Here is a 19,461-nt window from a genome sequence, read left to right on the forward strand (position 1 = left end):
CACATAAATTAACTCATTCTCAGTAACCCCATGAGCCACTCACCATTGTTCTGCCCCTTTTGCAGATGGGGAAATTGAGGCTCAGAGGCGAATTCTGTGAGTTGCCATGGACACCCAGCTAGTGAGAGGCAGTTCTGGATTCACAGCAGATTGCTCCAACTGCCCCTCCACACCCCCCCCCCCAACCTGTCTTCGCCCAGCTCCGTTCCCCACCCCCATCCATGGCTGAGGGCTGCGTGCGTTTGGGGGCAGGAGCCAGGGTCTTCATTTCCCGTGGACCACTCCTTCCTTCCAGGTTGTCGTGTCCCTGTGGTCCTGGCATGCACTAGAAGGGGAGACGCCAGGAGCGACCGTAGTGGCTGCTCGGCACTAAGGTCTGGTATCAGGAGAACGGAGAGTGAGACCCGGGGAACGCGCACCCCATCCAGCGAAGGCCTGCTCTGCTTGTCTTACACGCACAGGCACCGCCAGCCCTTGGTTCTGGATTATCTTTCGAGGATGTGTGTACGGCGGCCGGCCTCAGGAGCTAGAGATGCCGTCTCTTTCTGGAGCAAAGGACAGGTAGGCTTCTGCCTGTGTGAAAATGCTCAGGTTGCTGAGCTCGGGGTTTCTTTCCGGGGTGTGCAGCTGCCTTCTGGCCCTCTCCATGCTATCCCGTGGGAACTGGGGCTCAGGGACTGATACACACACGCTGATTGCTGAGCTACGCTACTGTTGTGAGTGATAAAGTCCTTTGTCTCGGACCCAGGAGTGTCTTCTGCCAGCTCCATGAAGCTGGGGCAGGCTAGCTTATGCACTTGCAAGTAGGGTAAGAGCTTGGTCTCTTCCCAGCTCTGGGCAGGGTCCAGGTTGATAACTTAAAGGCTGTTGTGGGTTGAGGCGTATCCCCCCAAATGGTAAGTTGAAGCCCTATCTCCTGGAATGTGTGTATGTGACCTTATTTGGAGATAGAGTCTTTGCAGATGTGATTAGTCAAGATGAGGTTGTACTGGACTAGGGTGGGCTTTAAATCCAACGGGACTGGTGTCCTTGTGAGAAATTAGGACCCAGAGACACAGACACAGGGAAGATGGGGCCACATGAAGATGGAGGCTGCAAGCAAAGGCGCACCTGAGGCCACCAGAAGCCGTAAGGGGCAAGGAAGGGTCTGTCTGAGAGCTTTTGGAAGGCCATGGCCCTGCTGACACCCTGATTTCAGGCCTGTAGCCTCCAGAACTGTGAGAGAATGCTTTTCGGTTATTTTAAAACCATGTAGTTTGTGATAATTTTTTTTTTCAGCAGCTGTAGGAAACTAAGACGGAGGCAGAGGTTCAGGATTGAAAATGCATTGGTCCAGCCCCTGCCATTAAAGTGCTCAGAGATGGGGGTGGGGGTGGGGGAGGGCACGTGACGAAGTTAAACTCTAAGGAGATGTTTTGCCTTCAAAGCAGATGAGGAAAAGACTGTCAGAGAACACAGCCTCCCAGTGGCTTGAAAGAGGCGTCGGCTCTTAAGAGCCTGAGAACTTGGGCAAGGGAATTCCAGGCAGAGGGAACAGAATGAGCAAAGACCCTGAGGTATATAGACCAAGGATAGATTCATCCCAAGAGAAGCTGGGCTGGACAGCTTCATTTGCCCCTCCAGGGTCACCCTCCACCCTGCTCCCCACCCTGGCAGCCCAGCCTGCTATTTCAGGTGTTATATGTGGAAGTTCTTAGGGTGATGGGACACGAACACGGACAAATACCCGAGAGCACATGACACGACAGCTTTCTTAGATCAAAGGGTCTGGATGGGGAGGGGGACAATGAGGGTGGTAGAGGGACCCGGAGATTACCTAACCTAGGCTCCTACGAGGTCAATGGTGGAAGTGGGCCTGGCCCATGTATGTCCCAGGGTCTTGCCTTTACCGTGACCCAGTTGGGAGCGGTGCCATGTTCCCGCCGTTGCTGGGGATTGGCAGCTTCCAACTATGTGGTGTGGAGGGGCGGAAGCGGAAAGGGCCATTTGGGTGAGCTGAGATGGGTGGCTCTCATCATCCAAGCCGTAGGAGTCCAGTTGTGGTGACACTCGGGGCAGGGCGAACTAGAGTGGTTGCTCGAAGGGGAACTTATAGCTACGCCGGGCAAGATGAGGAGGCACCAAAAAGAATTTATTTTGTGCCATTACACCTGGGTCCCTTGCTCTGATTGGATTGGTCAGGGGGAGGCACTGGCTGGAGTTGAGCAGGCCGAAGGAGAGGGTGCCAAGGCCCTGAGGCTGCCTTGGGCTGGCTGATCCTTCACGAAAGTCCACTGGTCCCTTTGAGGTGGGCTTCTTCACCCAACTCTCTCCTTTTGGGTCTCTGTAAACTGCCCCTCTCCTTACCCTATCAGTAGTAGCCAGGCAAGTGTACTGTGCCCCGTGGCTCCCCATCCACACCTTTAGGTCTAAGTGTCCCTCTGAAAACCAACACCTCTTGTGTCATCCTTGCCTGCTTTTCCTGCTGGAATCTGACTGATAGAGTGAAGGGGCTGGTGCGGAAAGGGCATGAGGTCAGACCATGGAGGGAGTCTCTTAAAGCCTCTTGGCTCACCCAATTGACCTCTGTTCCTCTACAATTCAACTCAGAGTTCTCTTCACTGGGAGACTTCCATGATCCCTGTGCCTCTGCTTCCATAACTTTTATTGTCCTGCATTTTAACTACCTCTTCCAGTCTCTCTCTCTCCTCCTATGTAGGCTCCTATGTAGGTGTCAACTTTCTTTCCATATCCCCCATGTTGAACTCAATAAATATTTGCTGAATAAATGAATAAATATATGGATGGATGGATGGACAGATACCTGATATTGTGCCTTTGAAAGTTTGGGGCCAGGGTATTGATACAAGCTGATAGATACAAAGAAGTACAACAGTCAACCCCTGCCCTCAAGTAACTTCCAGTCTAGTTGGAAAGACATAATACGGACATGGGAAGTGTCTCTAATACAGAAACTTGTCTCTAACAAGGTGTGCAGACAGTGGGTGTGAGAGCAGGTCAGGTGGAGAAAGCTTGTTTTGTTTTGGGTGGAGGGGGCTCTTGGAAGACTGCCTGGAGGAGGGGGTGGGAGCTGGGCTCTGAGGATGGGAAGCATTAATGCTGGATGAAGAGGAGGAGTGAATGAAGGCTGGTGGACTGGATGAACCAAGGTGGCATAGGAGACAGTGGACTGAGCAGCATTAGTAAGGCATGGAAATTTTGTCAGAGAGAAGGAAGAGAGGAAGCTGAAGAGGTGGGAGGGGGCTAGGATGTGAAAGGCTGTATTGTAAGGGTTCTTAAGGGAAATAGAATCAACAGGATGGATGTGTATATATATGTAGATATATAATGTGATGAGTTTTTTTAATAGAAATTCTGTAGGTTCTGTAGGGCAGGCTGCAAGCTGGGAACTGTAGTGAATTCGCCATTAGCAGCTGGCTGGCTGAAGTAGGGACGGAAATTCTTCCTTCTGACTGCTGAAATCATTCGTCTCCCTTTAAGAGCTTCAGCTAATTGGATGAGATATCTTTCATTGTTGAAGGCAATCTCCTTAGTTAAGTGTAGATGTAATCAGCCATGGATGCAATCGACTTACTGAAGATTTAAGTCCACAAAATGTCCTCACAGTAACAAACAAGCCAGGGCTTGCTTGACGGAACAACTGGGTACCAAAACCTGGCCAGGTGGACACGTGAACCTAACTATCACCGAGGCCTTGAAGGCTGTGCTGATAAGTTTGGTATTTATCTTGAGGGTACCAGAGAGCCCTTGAAACTGTTCCGGTGGAGCTTGTTACTAAAACAAAGGAAAACAATAAAATATTTAGGTTTTCTTTTAGTAAGGCATCAGGAAAAGGGGGTGACTGGAGGAAAGAGAAAGGATTTGGGAATCAGGCAGACTTAGGCTTGAATCTCACTTCACTGCTTTTTAACTGTGTGACCTTGGGCAAGTTATTCACCTCTCTGACCCTCAGTTTCCTTTTCTACAAAATGAGACTAGTAATATATACCTCATAGGGTTTCTGTGAACAGATGATAAAATGAATGTGACATGCCTATCAGAGAGCTTTGTACACAGTAAGTGCTCAATTATTATTTTATTACCACTCTGACTGTAAACTCTTTGTGTTTTGTTTTATTTGAGGGGAACATGGCACTTGAAAGTCTATATGTATTGTCTGCAGCAATTTTGGCATCTGTGATTGTGGCTAACAGAAATTGGAATCATGCAATCATGTAACCACAGAGCTTTCTTTTTTATGTTTTTTGGCCTGAAAGTATAAGATAGTGAAATATTAATACCACGATCTGAAGGCTTGACCTCAGGACCTGGCTGGGGCTTGTTTTTAAAGCCTGAAATAGTTTGGCATTTTCCTTTCTAGTGGGAAATCTGCCAGGCCAATGAGTGTGTAACCACCCAGTAGAACAAAGCAAAACTATTTTTACTGTGGGGAGCCCAAGAATGCATCATAAAATCGCTGCACCAGTCCCACCCAGCCTCGCAGTTGGGTCTGGGCTTCTGCAGGCGTCAGTGGGAAGCAAACAGCCGGCCCCCTGGGGACCTGTTCCCCTGGCAGGGAGGTCAGGTGTCCCAGAAGGGCCGAGAGTGCCTCCCCTCCTCCACCCTTCAGCTTGATAGCATCTAGTCTGGCCGGGAACTGGTAGACCGGAAATGTTCACTCCGTTAGGCTGTTAGAGGCCTGTTCTACGTCTGTGTCGTGTTTTTCCAACTGGGTTAAAAGGTGCTTGAGAGTAGGGGCTTAATCTTGTACTTCTTTATGATAGTTTGCATCACTCCACTGCCCAAAAACCTGCAATTGCTCCTTCCGACCATAGGATCGAGTTTCATCCATCCATCCACCCATCCACCCATCTATCCATCCATCCATCCATCCATCCATCCATCCATCCATCCATCCATCTAGCCACCCATCTTTCCATCAACAAGGACTTATTGAGTGCAGTGTTAAGTATGTGGAGATGCATTTGACACCACCAAGGAGTCTACAGTCACGAGAGATAAGAAAGAAGGCAACTACAGAGCAGTGTGATAATCCTCCAGTGCATGCATGGGTTGTGAAAGTCAGAGAAACCCATGTTCATATCATGGCTGTTCCTCTTCCCTGTGTGAGACCTTGGTCAATTTGCTTCCCTCATGTGCCTTAGTTTCCTCAGCTATAAAATGGGGTTACTAGTAATTCCCACCTCACAGGATTGCATTGAGGACTAAATGAGATGATATAATTTCTCATTACCACCACTAAATACTGGTCCTTTCCTTCTTTCTGTCCCATTAGCTCCACAGGGGCGGTGACCACATGTCTCATTTCCAGTGTCATGGTGTGTGCACACTGGACTTATTCTTGGAAAAATTAGCTGTTCAGTAGGAGATGAAAGGGTAAACTGTATATGTTGCCAGAGATTTGGGTTTCTCAATTTTGAGTCTAAAGATGCAGATTTTGTTCAAGATTTGTGCAAAACTCATCTCTGTCTCTCTTAAAATCTTATTTTCTTGGTCATTGTTGAAGTGAGGTGAGAATTATTTTTAAAAGAACAACCCAAACACATCACCAGCAAAAAACTTGTTTTTATAGCAGTGCAGGCTATATATTCATTTGAAATTCAATTTCCTTTGTTTCACAGTAGTTCAAAGGAAGGATAAAGGGGGAAATCTGAAAAAATACCCCAATGTCCTGAACTTTGAAAAGAACTGGGTGAGCTTTCAAAATCATGGCCTGTACCCGTTCCCCTTAAATAGTGGCCCGAGGGTTCTACTTGAGAAACCAGCAAGTGTTCCAGCTGAGAAGCAAGATCATTCTCAGGCTACATTATTGCGAGGTTATCTGATTTGCTCTGAGCACAGGAATGACAGGGTTTTCTCTGCACACAGTTTGCTGATGTCCATCACAAAGTTGGTGTGAGGCTCATTTGGGATTGCAATCAGTTTGGGTGTAAAGCTAGTTCCAAGTGAGTAGTTTCAAAGAAAATATTAAGTGGTTAGAGGAGGGTGGATGGGGCAGGGGTGGGAAAGTCAAGGGAGTGTGTGGCCAGCCCTTCCTTGGCCACCTATTCACTGTGACCTGGAGGAGGCTCCCCACAGTGACCTTGGGGAGGCCCCCCATTGTGACCTTGAGTAGGTACCTACTGTGACCTTTGGGAAGTATCCCCTGTGACCTTGAGGGGGCCCTGCTTTGTGACCTTGGGCACCCACAGTGATGTTGGGAGGGCTGGCTACTATGACCTGAAAGGGCATCCACTGTGACCTTAGGGAGGCCAACCCTGTGACCTTGACATCACTCACAGAGCCCTGGGGGTGGTCGTATTCTCCCTCTGCAGCCCAGCACCCTGTCTGTAAAATGGGGCAGTCACAGCCCCTCTAGTTAGTCTGCTCTCCCCTGTAAGAACCCAGCCACATGTGCAGGCGTGAGTACGAGGATGCTTGTCCCCAAACGGTTTGCCTTGGCAAAGAGGAGGAGACAACTTGGGTGCCCATCTGGGGGAGAATATGGTTAAATACATCGTGGTCCATCCCTGCTGTGGAACACTAAGAGACACTGAATAGGAATGCGACCGCCCGAATGGTTCCCCCAGACCTGACACCCAGCGAAAGAAGCCAGAGACAAAAGAGTAGCCGCTGTGTGCATCCACGTGGAAAAAGGCAATGCCAGGCAGAGCTCGTCTGTGGGAGTTACTCGTGGTGGGGGGAGGGAGGGCCTGGAAAGAGGCACAGGGGTCTCCTGGGGGTATGGTCCGGTTCGGGTTCCTGATCAGAGTATTGATTCTGGAGGTACACTTGGCAAAAATTCACCGGCAGATGGCTTCAAGTCAGTGCATTTTTGTGTTGTGTGTTATAGTTCAGTAAAATTTATAGCAAGGACAAAATAATGGTTAGCAATAAAAGCAAAAAGCTCATCAGTATTACTTTAGCTCTTTCTTTTTTATTGGTGTTATCCCAGTGCCAGGACTTAAACCACATGTTCGCTTAATGTGAAATTTGCCGCAATAAAAAAATGAACAAAGTAGAACTATGTTTACGGGCACAGAAAGACAGCCACGATACAGTTCATACTTTTTTTTAAAAAGGGGCTGCACAATATTTATTGTATGATCCCATCTATGTTTTAAAAACATCTAAATGTGTATATATGTAGATGCAGCTCTACTCTAAATTTGCATATGGACGTTGGAGGTGGGTAATTGTTTCTAACTTTTAATCTTCTATAGTTTTGATTTTTCACAGAATGAGGTATCTCACCTTCCTGCTCTGGGTCTGTGATTGACGTGGAGCTTCTCTGGGTGCAGCGTTCTTGCTGGCTGGGATTGGGCTGTGTGGTACTGCGTCTGCATCTGCAGTTATTAATTTAAATCCCCAAAGGCTTTTGGCCTTGTCTAGTCCTGTGGCTGTTTTGGGTTTTGTTGTTTTAAGTTCTCTTTCTCTAAGCCAAACCTGATGCAGAGCTGGCTCTGGAAAGGAGGTTGCAAAGGAAGCGCCTCAGGATTGCCAGCCAGTAGGTGATCCCTAGGGCAAGGAGGAGCCGAGGAGTTTGGAAGGTTCCCTTCTCCCCACCCAAGGGAGATACTCTGGAGGGAGGGGGAGGCTGATTGCAAGAGAGGCAAGTACAGGCCGATTGCAAAGTGGAGACACAGAAGAGAGAACAATTGGTTCTGACCAGGGAAATCTGGGAAGACTTCTCAGAGGTGGAGGCATCTGCGAGCATCCTTAGAAGATGGATAGGAATTTAACAGACAGGGAGTGGAAAGGAAGAAGGTCTCCATTAGGGGAACTCATGCCCAGAGGCTTGTAATTGTATATAATGTCCCTGAACTTGGGGTGTGGGTGGATCCGGGGCAAATAGGAGAGATGAAGCTAGAAAGGCCAAGGATTTGGACTCAATTCTGAAGGCAATAGGGAGCTAAAACAGGGGATTTAAATCAGATCGAAGTGTGGCTGATAGAGCTTTCTGTCCCTCCCCTTACTTTCCTTTCCTCTCCCTCATCAGCATTTCTAGGGAAGAAGGCACCTGTAAGTTGGACTGAAAAGAGGGAATCTGACAAACAGGATGAGCATGGAGGGTGTGGGGTGGGAGGGGCCTCTCTTAGTGGTGCAGATGGGTCAGGAAGATGCCCTGCTGCTCACGGAGGACCTGAGACCCCCAGCGGGGGGTGGCGAGGAGGTGGGCAGCAGAAGGAGGGTGAGCAGAGAGAAGGGACTGGGGTCACTCTGGGTAGCCTGGTGGTGACTCAATAGGGAAGTAAGACGTGCTTTGTAGCATTCTCTGACCGTGCATCACAGTCATTGGATCATTGTATTTTCCTTGTGGCCAATGGACAGTTTACCTCCATCCTTTCTGAGTCATCTGCTAGCGCAGGACAGGGTGGTCTCACACAGCTTCCACCAGCAGCTGCCCGGAGCAGGTAAGAGAAACAGCTCTGGAGGGCATGGCGAGGACCCAAATGAGGCAAGGGATGGTCATTTTCCACAGAGATGGGAGGAGGGAAAGTTGGCCGTGGGGCATTAGGGGAGGCTGGAGCTGAGGCTTCCAGTCTGTGTGGCTGGGGGGATGGCAGAGCCAGTGGGCTAGAAGAGGTGAAGGAGGAAGGAGGGGCCGGCATAAGGAGGAAGAGAAGTAGATTGGCAGCACCAGAAAGCATCCTTTCCAGTTGGCATAAGCCAATTCCTGCCATTTTAGACTTCCTGGGAGGCATCTTGATGTGGGCTTTGGCTAATATCACTTTTGACTCTGTACCCATTCGGGTCCCTGCCAGGAGTTCAGACTTGTTGATGAGCAGGAAACTCCTGATTCCTAGTTCCGACCCTGCCACCAATTCTCTGGGTGGCCCTCAGATGTCATTTCCCATCTCTGGACCTCGTACAAAATGCATGGCATATTTGCACTGGCCTTGGAGACCTCGTTCAAGCCCCAGTGTTGCTACTTGCTGCCACAGGGTCCTGGATTAAGAAGTCACTTCCCTCTTGGCTTCGGTTTCCCCATGTACAAGAAGAGGAGGTAGGACACGGGGATTTCTGAGATCCCGTGGGTGACAATGACCCAGCCTTCTTCCCAACTTGCTGGGATGGCAGAGGCAGGTGACACACCTGATCACAAATCGTATCTGCTAGAAGCAGCCTTCTGCAAACACGGGCCTGCTGGTTAGTAATGCCCCATGGCTCGGGAAGGCTGGCGGCGCCTTGCAAAGCAAATTGAATTTGTGCCTGAAAATGTAAGTGACCAAATAGACTGGCCTTTTGAAATTCCAAATTGCTTTTGGAGACAAATGGATCAGATTAGTAGGGAGGAAGGGAGAAATGGATGGAAAGGACAATGTGCATGGAGTTGCTGGCAGGTGGCCTTTTGTGTTATCAGATTAGGAGCTTGGATTTTCACTGAAACAAAACCACTCTGTCCTGCTTGCCTGCCAGGAATGACAGCCTCCCCAGTTCTCTAGCCTAGTGGGGCCAGCAGCTAGAGCCACCGACTGGGGTCACTTGGTTATGTCCAAAGAACCCAGGCAGGGCTCAGGAGCCCTGTAAGAAATGCCTTCCATGGATGTGTCTTTGGATGGATTCTGGGCTATTACTGGTCAGTTTCCAACCCCCTCGGGACAGAGCTTTTCCAGTGCCAGCTTCCAGGGAAGCAACCTGACTTAAACGTTTGAGCCATGGAGTCACACTGAATTTTCACCTGCTCTCCCTGTAATGAATTGCTTTGAGATTAGATCCCTTTATTTTTGAAAACGTGAATCTTTAGAAGCAGGGATTGATATTTTAATATTACTAGGTAGTTTTATTCTCTTTCTAATGCTACAGAGATGGAAACAAAGCTAATCTTTGGAGAAAATTGCTCAGAAGTCCAGGAAAATGGGAAGATAAAAATCCCTGCATAATAATATAAAATATGCTTTCACTCACTCACTCATTGATTCCACACATTTATGGAGAACTTTTTTTCATTTGCACGGGCAGGTACCGGGAACCAAACCTGGGTCTCCGGCATGGCAGGCGAGAACTCTACCTGCTGAGCCACTGTGGCCTGTCCTATGGAGAACTTTTAGTTGTCAACATTGTTTAGGATGCTAAGACTACAGCTGGAAACGAAACAGACAAAAATCCATCTTCGTGGAGTCTGCATCTTGGTTATAGGGTGGGGAGATAGGCATTAAGCAAAACAAATAGCAAATGTTTACTAGGTTAGAGAGTGAAAGGTTCTATGAAGAAAAACAAAAACAGGAAAAAGAAGTTGGGATAAGGAGACTGGGTGCAGTGGGTGGGGAAGCTTCAATCTGAAATAGAGCATAAGGGAAGGTTTCCTTGGCATGGTGGCCTTTGAGCAAAGGTCTGAAGGGTGCCAGGAAGCGAGCTGTATGAAGATCTGGAAGGGAATTCCAGGCCGGGGGTACAGCCGGAGCCAAGGCCCTGCAGTGGGACTGTACTTAGGGTGGTCCTGGCACTCAGTGGAGGCTGGCAGGGCCGGAGTGGAGCAGGCAGGGGGCAGGGTAGCAGGGGACGTGGACAAAGATGATAAGGCAGAGGAATGGTGCAGGTTGTCTGTTGCAGACCACTGCAAGGAGTTGGCTTTCAGTCTGAGTGAGCTGGCTGCCAGGGGCATAGTGAATAGAAGCGAGATATTGTTGGACTTATTTTTAAAAGGATCAGTCTGATATCTGTTTTGAGCACAGGGTCTAGTGGGAGAAGCAGGGAGACCCATGAGGAAGCCATTGCAATAAACCAAGGGCTGAGACAAGGGTGGGGGCAAGTGGACAGACTCTGGCATGATCTGCTGACAGTGGACATGGAGTATGAAAAAATAGGGGGGTTTTCGGCAGGTGTGGAGGTGGAGGTGAGAAGTTCAGGCTTAGATAGTTGCAGTTGAGATATCTGTTAGATGTCTAGATGGCAATGTCCTAGCTGGATGTAGGAGTTTGAAGGAGAGACCACAGTCGAGGTGGAAGTTTGCAAATTGTCAGTGTGTGCATAGCCATGATGCTGAATGAGGTCACCTAGAGAGTGAGTTCAGGCACTAAGCCCTGGGGTACCCCAATTTTAGAGCTTGGGGAAGGGTTAAAAAGAAGCTGCCTCTACCTCATCCATCACCAGGAATTTCTATTAGTGAGGAGAGGGGATTCCTGCAGTTTTCATTAGTCACAGCGAGCCTTTGGGCCTGGATGTGATGGATGTGTTGGAAGACAGTGCTATAGGTAGGGTGCCCCAAGAGGAAGACTCCAAGGAGGAGATTTTTGGATGGGAACTTAGTTGAGGAGTCGTCCAGGGGTTACGTCGTGGGGAGACATTGAGCTTGTGATGTAGTCAGGTCAGAGGCCTCAGTGGTTTCCCTGGGGAGCTTGGAAGTTGGGATGGCTGTTCAGAGTTGCCCTGAATTAAGGCAAGGAGCCTTGTATAGACAAGCCACTGGATGTGGGCCTCTGGGTGGAGTGGGGTGGGTGGCCTAACCTTGGACAAGGTAGCCGGATTGGGCCAAGGGAAATTGAAGCGAGGGCTCTGATGAATCTGCTATAGCCAATAGCTGGGAGAATGAGTGCTTCAGCTTTGAGGGAGACCTGATGGTCTCCACACAGCATTTACTAAAGTATATTGTGGGGAGGGGACCAGACCTTTATAAGTCAGGCCAGGCTCTACTAGACAGTCACTTGGGGATTCCCTGTAAAATCAGGACCAGTGGAATCTGGGAGCTGTGATAAGTCCAGGATCCAGTCTATGTTTTCTTTTGTGTTCAGAGTTTTCCCAGCTGAGGTTTGTGGACTGAGACAACTTGGTTCTAGAGACTTCAAGGAGCATCCTTGCTTGAGTTAGGTGATGAAGGAAGAAGAGCTGATGCATGGAGGCGGTGAAAGAGAGAAGCCCAGAGCAGCAGACCAGCACAGAAGGACTGCAACCCAGAGTGGATTAATTCCAGAAAGACACAGGGCAGGACACTTGTTAAGAGTGTGGCTTTTTTGTTGTCAAGGAGATATAAATTCAGACTACCATCATATGGTTATGAAAGTGGAGGATAGAAGAGTGACCTTTCTGAAGACCAAGGAGCTTGGAGGCATCAGAGATTCACAGATTTACCCTGATGTTTTCCTGTTCAGTTGATTGGGTAGCCAGACTTTGAGGACTCAGCCATTTTCTAGGTAGATCAGTGAATGCCATGTCACTTTCCTTCTCCCCAGCTTCCTGCAATGACATATTGTAACACACAGACATTTTTGTAGTCTGTGTTAGGGCCTTGGTGAGATTTTGCTCAAACCCTGGCTCTACCACACAGGAGCTCTATGGGCAAGTCACTCAACCTCTCTGAGCCCTTGTTTCCTCATCTGTGAAAGGAGAGAACAATATCTAGCTATGGGGTTGTTGTGAGGGTTTAGGAGAAAAGATGCCTGAAAAAGTGTTTCCTTCCATCCATGGCATTTAGGAGGCATCAGAAAATCTCAGCCCCTCTTTTCTGTCTCTGCAGTTAGGGGCCCAAGACCTGGGTGGAGGGATATGCCGATTTCCCTGGTTCCTAGGAGAGGAGGGTGCTTGGGTGCAGTGTTCTAGGAACCTCCCTTTTGGGCAAGTTTCTTATTTGTGTCAAGATCATTTTCTTCCTCTCCATCCTCCTTTCCTGCCATGGGCACCACTGGCCTCCATCCACCCAGCCTGCAGATAAGCCAACAACAATGTTATCACCACTGCCAGGCTCTTTGGGGGCAGAATTCCTTTGTTAGGTAGGCTTGGCTCCTGCGTAGGTTCTGGGTGGATCCAGGTTTAGATGGATTTCCAAGAAGGTCTGGCTCATAGTAGATGCTCAGCGAGTGTTCACTGGGTGAATAAGGTAATGACAAGTAATGGTAACGGTATAGATGGTAGGACCAGAACCTCATGGAAAGATGGAGAATGGATTTGGAACTTGTGCTTTCATATAGCGATGTGGCAGGGACATCAAGGCTATTTCAAGAGTTAGATGACCTGGACTGAGCTCCAAATTGGCTTCTACCACTTAACCTCTCAGAGCCTTTAAAAAACCTATAAATGGAGATAATTTGTAAGCAAAGTGCTAGATAACCACATGACCACCACTTGCACGAAAACAACCTGACTCAATAGGAATTGAATCTTTCTATTTGCATACATGTAATGCCAATGATTAAATCCTGAATAATCAAGAATTCTTGGTGAACTCTTGATGTTACTAATTTATCAGATGGTTGTGATGGCGCTTTGGGGTCTGAAGGAGAGAGGAGACATGAAATAGGTGACTTCTTTGAGAGTCTTAGAGTTGCTTAAGTTGGGGTTGCCACCAGCTAAGATATCATCTGGGGAAAAGCTGTGTGACTGTAAAATGTTTTCTTAATTCTCATTTACCCCCATAAGGTTTGTGCTCTTGTGTGAGGAAAATGAGGGTGTGTCCCATGGGCTGACAGGAGAATGATCTCACAAAAGCATTCAACCTAATATTATAATGTCTTCATCTGCATCCAAGAAATGCCTCTCTGGAAAGAGGAACATGGAAGCTCCTTACATTTCTTTTGGTTGTATCTTGAAAGGATTCTTTTAAGAAATAGAAAGTTAGATTGCTGAATTGTGCCGAGCTATTCCCTAAGTCAGTGTTTTTTCAGTATGCCCTACGTGGGTTGTAATCATCTGAAGGGGCTTGTAAAAAGATACAACATCTAGGGTACCACCTATGACATAGTTAATCAGAATCTCTGGGGCTGGGGTCTAGGAATTTGCGTTATTGACAGACCCCTTGGTGATTCCCATTCACTGAGAAGTGAGAGCCCAGAGCCAGCCTAAGGGAGCTCATTAGGAAGCCCAAGACAGACACAGCAACCATCTTCAGTGCCGCCATTTTGGTGGGAGAAATAAACAGCAACGGCCACTGGAGCAGAGGTCATCGCAGGGAGGAGGCATGCAGAGGCTCACACGTTGGGAGACTTGGGCAAGAATTGAGCAGTAGCTGCTTCATCTGAGATGAAAGGAAAATCAGACAAGGTTGGCTGCGAGGTCGAGGTTTCTGACAAGTAGAGACGATGTTTAAGTAACAAGTTAGAGGTAAAAAGGACAGAAAGAGAAGGAAGCTCAGAAGAAAAGTGTGTACTCCTTTTCTTCTCCAAGTTCTGACCCATGGGATGGAGATAATAGGGAGAACAGAAAAGTAGCTTTTCCACAGTACGTACCTTGTGCCAGGTGCTGTCAGCCCCCAAGGGACAGCTCACATTGAAAAATGATATATTTTCAGTGTCTGGCATCCTCTGTTATACCAACCCTGATGCATGGATCTCATTTGGTACTTTATCCTGGATACTCCAGACCGTCTTGTCTAGCTCTCCACTGCAGACTTCAGTCCTCTGCTTTTAAGTTCTTGGTTATGAATCTGTCTCCCACAAAAGACTGGGAGTTCCTCAAAGTCAGGCAAGAGTTGGGTGCACAGTAGGCACTTCCTGGTCTATTGAATGAGTTCTGATGAAGCTTCTAGTGACTTAAATATCAGATCTGCTTACCTGAGACCTTTATCTCTTAACCAGTGTGGTCTGATAATTTGTCTCAGAGGAGGCAGTTTCTGCTCAGTTCTTGCCATAGTCCACAGATGTTAATTTTTGGCAGAAGCATTGTGTGCAGAAAAGATAAATGTATATTCAGAGTAAGTATTTATTCCAGTAAGAACAAGGCATTGCTCCTTCCATGATGGAAGTGGTCCAATGCAATCTGCTCACCACCACTGGCGAGCTGGCTGGTCACTCTGGGAATGGTGCCATATTGGGCACTCAGTGTTTATCTCTGCTGCTGGCAGATTGGCCCCTCAGCAATGGCCCCAGCCAGGTTGGACTTGGTGAGTGGAATTTTATGTGCTGGTCCTATACATAATCTCCTACCACCATGATGCTTGGGCAATGACACAAATGTCTGTGGAAAGAGACTGACTGGTATCCACAGAACAGTTTATCCTATCAATTTGATTTTTAAAATCCTCTTCTATTGAGGTCACCCTTTTGTGAGCATTCACATGGGACGCAAATATCTGCACATTCTTTGCATTCTTTGCGATTCAAGGAGGCCCATCTTCACACCTCTTCCCCAGACCTCTGAGTCACCTATATTCCAATCGTGTTCCTTCCCAGGCCCTGAACACACTGTGAAACCATTCGCCACAGCCCATGAATTAGTCTTTGGCTATTTCTTCTTCCAAGACAAATGAACAACCACGTACCCTATTTGAAGTTCTTTCCACCAGCAGGATTTCTATTTATCACTGTCCTTCAGGGATATCCCGAAAAGGGAATATAGTGCTTTAGCTGTCTGCTTTTGGGCTCTTAACCAGCTCCAGTTTACCCCAGCTTTGAAGCCATAGGCTGTTATGCTCTACTACTGCCTTCTTTGATTAATATTAAGTTTCTGCTTTAATTGTCTTCAGGTCAACCCAGTCCAGTGGGAGAAAGCTGAACTCACTAGACTATTTCCTCTTTGGCAGTTTGGAAATTGTTCCTCATTCTGGACCAGAATGCTGGTTTGCTTGTCAGATCGGATGCCTGAGGTCTGACTCTGCTGCCTTCTCCCCAGCACAGCCCTTGAACACGTGAAGACATTTGTTGAGCCCCCCACCTGGGTATTTCCCTCATCATCATATTCATTGGCAGTCCTACAGTGTGGTTTCCAGACTCATATTTTCCACAACCCTGACATATACCCAGACTGAGAGACCAACCTGTGAGAGCATGTGGACTTTATTTCCAAGAACAGCCCATGTTTTCAGAGAGCCGTAGATGGATAGTGTTAGCTCTTGAATATGTTCTTATTCCGCAGATGATTAAGAGCACCAACCATCTGCAGGGCATGGAGAGTGCAATGATGGGTCATTTCCATGAACCACTGGGGATCAGTTCAGGGAAAAGAACTCTAAGCCCACTTATTGACCTTGACTGCAGTAATACGGAATGCCTGTCAAATACCTGGCACAGAATTGATGCCCTCCTTCCCCTGCCCCAACCTCCTTTGGTGCTAGAGGAGACGAGGGCCAGTCTTAGCCTCAGACTGACCTGGGTGCTAGAATTAATGATGCTCATTCCTGCTGGAACCATTCATGGTGCCAGCACTATTTGTCCTGAGCCTCTAAGCCTGCCACCGCAGTCAGTGTTCCCTTCTTGATGCTCACACAGATTATAAAGGTCTAGCAGTTGTTCATCTTTCTTGTATTTTTAGAGACATTTAATAACTTATTACTATGTGATCGAACTAGTGTACGGCAAGGAGCTGTCACCTCCTTTGGCCCCCTGGTCCCCAGAGTGCAGTTCAGGGTTGTCTGCGTTTTACAGCCTCAGGATTTCTGACTCTTTTAATACTCAGCTGTTTAACATTTAGTTCCTTCTGTTTGTCATTTAAATAATTTTCAATTGTTTCTTTTAAATGTTTAGGAGGGGTTGAATGTTGCTGCTTAAAAGTACTCAAGATGTAATAGTGTTATATTTTTCTAGTTAAGCTACATGCCTTCTATCTTTCTATCTAATCTATCTATCTATCTATCTATCTATCTATCTATCTATCTATCTATCTATCTATCTATCTATCTATCTATCTATCTGTCTATCTGTCTATCTGTCTGTCTGTCTGTCTGTCTGTCTGTCTGTCTGTCTGGCTGGCTGTCGATCTGTCTGTCTGTCTGTCTGTCTATCTATCTATCTATCTATCTATCTATCTATCTATCTATCTATCTATCTGTCTGTCTGTCTATCTAATCATCTGTCTATCCCTATCATGCTGATGCTCAAATGCACTCACATAAGCACAGAGACAGATACACACAGATATATTATGTTTAGAGTAAAATATATGTGCATATACATGTAATCCTGTTACCACGGGGACATTCTAAAGGGCTTAAAATCGCTACTTTATCTATCAATGCATCAAAAGAATATATTCGTTCCTCAAGATCTTTGTCTTTCTGCATATATATATATGCAGTACTGAAACTTATAAAACTCTCAAGTTCAAGAAACTCAGTACCTCTAACAACCTTAAAAACCTATTTCTGGGGATCTAGTCTGATTATATTTGTGAAATTTTTTTCAGATCACTGCTATTGCTTTCAGTATTGTCACTGATCTTCTTTTGCTGCTGGGCAGTTAATGAGGATGAAAGCAATCGAGAGAAAATGAAAGTACTTGGGGGGACCCCTTGGAGCCAGTCTTTGTGTGCAGCATGTCTATCTAAGGCAGACTTTTTCAGGATGCTAGCAGAGCGGGCCCAGTGTTTCCCTGGGTGAATCCAATCCCCAGCCTTTGTTGAAGTAGATTAAGGCACACCCCTGCATACTGCTGGGCTGGGCAAGCCAAGGCCCAGGGTTCTTGGTTTGCCCAGTGAAACAAGACTGTCCTGGCCAGAGAGAGAACTTCAGGCCCAGATGTGGAGGGGTCATTTCTAAAGACCCAGTGGAGTGGATGACATCACTAAAGCCTCAGGGACCAGCTCACAAGCTCTCAGCTTCCACCACCAAGTGACTAATCATTTAGACTCATCCAGAGGAGACCTGATCTTCCAAGGTTGGGGTTGAAAGTGTATCAGCCCTGATGCAACAGGCTTCAGAGAAAGACTTTAAAAAAATCCTGGGATGTTTCCTCAGGGCACTGGGCTGGTGTGGTGAGAGTCGAGGCCCACGGAGGCTGGACAGGGAGCTGCTCTGCCCAGGCTGTGCAGTGTGGCTTTGGGGAATGGTCTCAGGACCCAAGCCTTGCTTCCTCCCCAGTGAAGTGGAAGGCTGATAGACAAGGCCTCAGAGGTCCCATTCAGTCTGGGGACCCATATCTTCTCCATCCCTTGGGGAGGTGACCTCCTTGGGGCTACTGAATTTTCTGAATGCAGTTTTATTGAGGTATATTCACACACCACTCACACCATCTGAAGTATATAATCGCTGGCTCACAGTATCATCTCATGTTTGTGGGTACATCCACAGGATCAATTTTAGAACATTTTCATTATTCCAGAAAAGAAAGTAAAAAATAAAATCCAAATCCTCCCATACCCCTTATCATCCCTCTATTCCCACCCCATTATTATTATTATTTTTATTTCCTTTGAGATGCCTTCTTTGATCCATGGATTATTTAAAAGGGGATCATTTAATTTCCACATATTTAGAGATTTCCCTGTTTTCCTTCAGCGAGTGATTTCTAATTTGATTCCATTATGGTCAGAGAACACCACTCTTATGATTTCATTATTTTAAAATTGTTGAAGTGTTTTAAAAGTGCCTAGTTGTTGTCTGTTTTGTTGAATATTCCAAGCAGTTAAAAAATATCTACTCTGTTTGTTTGGGACTAATTTTCTACATATGTCTGTTAAATCCTGTTGGCTGCTTATGTTGTCCAGATCTTCTGTCTATTTGGTCATTTTCTCTCTGGGAGTTTTAACAATTGTAGTGGAGTTAAGGGCTGAATTCACCAACAATTATTGTGGATTTTTCTATTTCTCTTTCAGCTCTAACAGCTTTTACTTAACATATTTTGAGGCTTTTTTTTGGGGGGAGATATGTACATATCCATAATAATTACATCCCCTTGCTAGACTGATTCCTTTCTTCATTATGCAATTCTTAGTTTCTGATACTTTTCCCCCCTCCCCCCATCCCCCCATTATTGACCTGTAGTGTTGGTGTGGTACATTTGTTACTGTTGATGAAAGATTATTAAGATATTACTGTTAACTATAGTCCATAGTTTGCAATAGGTGTTATCTTCCCCATGTACCACTGTCTAATTAGCTCCTTGTAATAGTGTCATACATTTGTTCTAGTTCATGAAATATGTATTTTTTATTTGTACAATTAATCACAGACATTGTTCGCCATAAGATTCACCCTGTTATACAGTCCCGTGTTTTGACCTCCAACTCCCCTCCTGGCGACATACATGACTCTGACCTTCCGCTTTCCATCCGCTCCCACCCCATCAGCACTGTGAATCATTCTCACAATGACATGCAACCATCACCTCCATCCATTCCCAAGCATTTAAGTTCAACCTGGATAAACATTCTGCACATATTAAGCAACCACTCTCCATCCTTCAGCATCGTTCTCTCTCCTGGGAACCAATATTCTACATTTTATGTCTATGAGTTACATGAGGCTGTTGGATTTTTCTGTATCCTCTTGCCCAACCCCCACCCCACAATATTTAGAGGCTTTCCCCCTACAGATGGGCAGTATAGCCCAGTGGTCCAGGTCTTAGACTGGAGGAGCAGACAGTTGAGTGTTTGAATCTCAGCTCAGAAAAGTGGGCATGGAAATAGTGTCGTCCCCCCATCCCTCCCAGTAGGGGTGCCTGAGGACCCAGGAGACTGCAGGCAACCAGCAGGAGCCTGGAAATGGAAGGGCCTTGGAAGCAGGAGCTCCGGGAACCCTCCCTGCTTGGGTCCAGAGCAGCCACTGGCATTGACACCGCACTTCACCCTGAATGTTTCCCTCTGTTGTATTCAAATCAAGTGACAAAGGGCCCGCCATTC

This window comes from Tamandua tetradactyla, chromosome 9, assembly GCF_023851605.1.
Source record: "Tamandua tetradactyla isolate mTamTet1 chromosome 9, mTamTet1.pri, whole genome shotgun sequence".
Classification (NCBI taxonomy): Eukaryota; Metazoa; Chordata; class Mammalia; order Pilosa; family Myrmecophagidae; genus Tamandua; species Tamandua tetradactyla.